We start from the raw sequence: 3,475 nt of genomic DNA, 5'->3' as shown, positions 1-3,475 counted from the left end.
TTCAGTAATAAAGATAAAGTAGACGCAACCACACAGAGCCAGAGGATTTTTGTGACTCTAACGTGGAGGAAAGAAGCCAGGTTCAAACTAATTATAAAATGGATTCCATTTATGTAAAACTTAAAAGCAGCTAACCCAAACTATATTGTTTAAAAAAACATAAAGAAAATTAACAAGATCTTTCTTTTTCTTAAAGTTACAAATTTTTTTTTTTTTTTTTTTTTTTTTTGCTATAGGGCACTTGCACTTGCTGGAAGGGAACAGAAGGAGACACAGAGAGAAGGAAAGTAAGAAATCACTTCCCCTGTGTGGGGGGAGGGCATGGCCACACTGCAACCCCTTCCCCTCCATTCTCCTCTTAAGATTCTGGGCAAACACATGTGTCTGGCGTGACTTTCAAGCTCCCTGGTCTGGGACTTGAACCATAGAGTCACTATGTGGAAGTCCAGTACCTTAACCACCACACCGTCTGGTGGCCCCAACAGGATTATTTCAGAGTCAGAATAGTGACTCTGGGGCTAGTCATAGTAATTCTCTGTCCACTGACCTGGCGGCAGCTATTGTTTGCTTTAATAAACATAAGAGGGGATTGCAGCATGCCCACGCTCTGCAGTAGGGGTGGGGGGTGCTTTCTCCAACTCCTGCTCTCTGTCTCTGGTGAGCAAGGGGCCCTCTGGGTAAATAGAAAGATTCCTAGCCTGACGCTCCAGGCTGCTGCCCAGCTGACTGGTCAGCCCTTACACTGGCTAGAAAGGCTGCAGCCGGAGGTTTCAGGGAAGGCTGGAAGAAGCCTGGCCTGACACGCTGCATGCTGGATCTGGCCGGCAGCCAGCTTGTTTCCACCTTAGACTCCGCATGGGGCGTGGGCTCCTGCTCTGCTCACAGCTGCTTGAGAACCAGCCTGGCACGGGCTGCAGCGTCCAGGGCTAGCCTCTGGGCCTTTGCATAGGAGAGAGACGGCAAGACCAGGAGAAATGCAGCAGGGCCAGCAGGACACAGCGAGAGAGCCGCACCGTGGTCTGAGCAGAGGGCAGGGAATGAAGAGGCCCGGGGCATCCAGGACTCCGCTGCCCACCTGTGAGCCTGGGGGCCAGGCCGGGCAGGTATGCCTAGTGAGTCAGCCCTGGGCCTGCGCCGCCCGCTGACTTAGCGCTCAGACAATAGCACCATTGTGTGGCTGCCCTGAGCTGGGACTGGAGCTCCAGCCCAGGGACCTCAAGGACAGCTATGAGAGAGGTCTTTGTGCACAGCCCTCCTGCAGGAAGGGGCCCAGGGTCACGGCCGGCCAGGCTGCGGCTGAGGAAGGGCAGCCTGAACACCGGAAGTCGTGGTCACCTTGGACCGATGGCCTGGGGAAGGGGGCAAGAGTGACAAGAGCGAGGTTTGCCGAATGGGTGTGAAGTGGTTGTGCATGTTAAGTGGGTTCAGATAGAGGAGCGTGAGGTCCGAGAGGACTCCAGCAGGCTTAGGGCTCTCACGGCTTTGAATAACTCGAACGCCTTCCCCCTGAGTGTGTTGTCACGTGCAGAGACCAGTTGGAGACCATTCAGCGTGGCCAGGTAAGCTGAGTCTTCCTGGGCCAGTTGCTCAGTGTCCTCCCCGTCCCCAAAGAGAAAAGTCTGAAGGCGTTTCTGCAGACCTTTCCACTCAGTTACTTACAGTGGCCCCGCAGGAGTGCCATCACTATCGCGCGTTGTGACACAGGGCGCAGGGGACACTCACTCATTTCTGTGAGACAGGAAGGTAAAATGACACCAAGGCAGGGTGGCGCTCAGAACGGCAGACCCAGCTCTTCCGTCTGAGGCGTCAAACAGCAACATCTCTTCAAGGGCACCAGCTTGCAAAAGGTGCTTTCAGTGTCCTAGCGCCTGCATTCTGAAGCAGTCAGGCGGCACGGGAATTGTTTCCCTCAGTGTTAGGGCACGTCGGGGTCCCACTCACTACGCTAAACGATACAGGATTGAGCCCCAGAGTGAGAAGAATGGCTTCCGTCTCCAGTCTCATCATTTCATGGCAGACTCCAGGCTCGCTCCTGCATGAAGTCACCACCACACACCACCTGGAGTGTCACTTCACATTTCTCCCGTCCCTGCCTCTCTGTCTCTGTACTTGAACTCATGTGGGCAGCAAAATGCACCCACAGGGCAACTCCACCTGTATCTCAAGTACTTTTATTTATCTTATTGCACCAGTAACCTACATTCATTGCAAGAAGAATTGGATTATGCAAATACATACAAAGGAAGCCCCTACCTCCCACCCGTAGCTAGAGTGGCTTTCTGTATCCTTTTTTTTTTTTTATTTTTTAAAGAGAGGTTTTTGCTATACGGCGCACACACTCACCAGAAAGACAGAGAGAGACAGAAAGTGAAAAATCACCCCCTGGAGGGATGGCCACACCACAATCCCTTCTCCTCCATTCTCCTCTCGGGATTTTGGGCACACACACACATGCCCAGCGTGAGTTTAAACCTCCCCCCAGTCAGAGACTCAAACCACAGTTGAGTACGTGGGAGCCCAGCGACGTAACCATTACACCACCTCCTGGTCTCATCTTTAGCTGAGTTTATCTGTTTCTGGCTATATTAGTTGTAGACACGAGGCTGCTGCAAAGACCAATGAAGACTCATTTTCATCACGTCCCATCTTACCTCCCCTTCCCTGTCCTTTCAGTAGCTCATGTCACTTTTGTTCCCCTGTAGGCTAGCTTCATGACTTTAAGTACCTTAAAATTGTAACTGTTGTCCACCAGCTAACGAAAGGCTCTCTCGGACTTTCCTGTGGGAGCCATTCCCTGTTCACTGGGCAGCTTGGCTCTCCGTGCTCTCACCTGAGCACTGTCAAGGCCCGTAATGTCAACAGCCCCTTTTGTGACTGTGGCATTCCCTCAAAGCTGGGAATATCAATGTTACTCACTTTAAAGAGTGCAGTTTTTTTTGAATTAGCTCTGTTTCCTCCATTGTCAACTCTATTTTTGGACTTTAGAGTTTCTCATCATGTTTTCTTTTCTTTTCTTTTTTTTTTTTTTTTTTTTTTTTTAGGTTTAATCACTATTGGTCATCGGTCACCTGCTTGTTGAATGCTAGTTTTATTGACCAGAATCTCTAACTTATCAGCCTGGAGTTACGAATGTGCCCACAAGCTGTACCCTATGTCCCCCACACAGTGCTTGGGGCACCTGCGGATGACCTAGACAAGATTGATGACACCGTGGGGCTGGTGCTCTGGAATTAGCAATGTGCTGAGCCTATGGTCCGGGCTCATCTTGATTGCAAGAGCTAGAAACCAAGAAAAAAGGCAGAGGGTGATGGCAGGAAAGAATGAGACTGTGTAAAGGACACACACGCCACCAGAGAAGATAGGCCCAGAGCCTCCTCGACATATCTCAGGCAAAAAGTGTTACACGCTGTCCAAGCTCTAGCAGGGGTGCACAGCACCACACTCCGTATCTGGAATCAGCCACTCATTACATATT

This window comes from Tupaia chinensis, unplaced genomic scaffold, assembly GCF_000334495.1.
Source record: "Tupaia chinensis unplaced genomic scaffold, TupChi_1.0 Scaffold149090_1, whole genome shotgun sequence".
In the NCBI taxonomy this organism is placed as follows: domain Eukaryota; kingdom Metazoa; phylum Chordata; class Mammalia; order Scandentia; family Tupaiidae; genus Tupaia; species Tupaia belangeri.
This window is presented reverse-complemented; position numbering follows the sequence as displayed.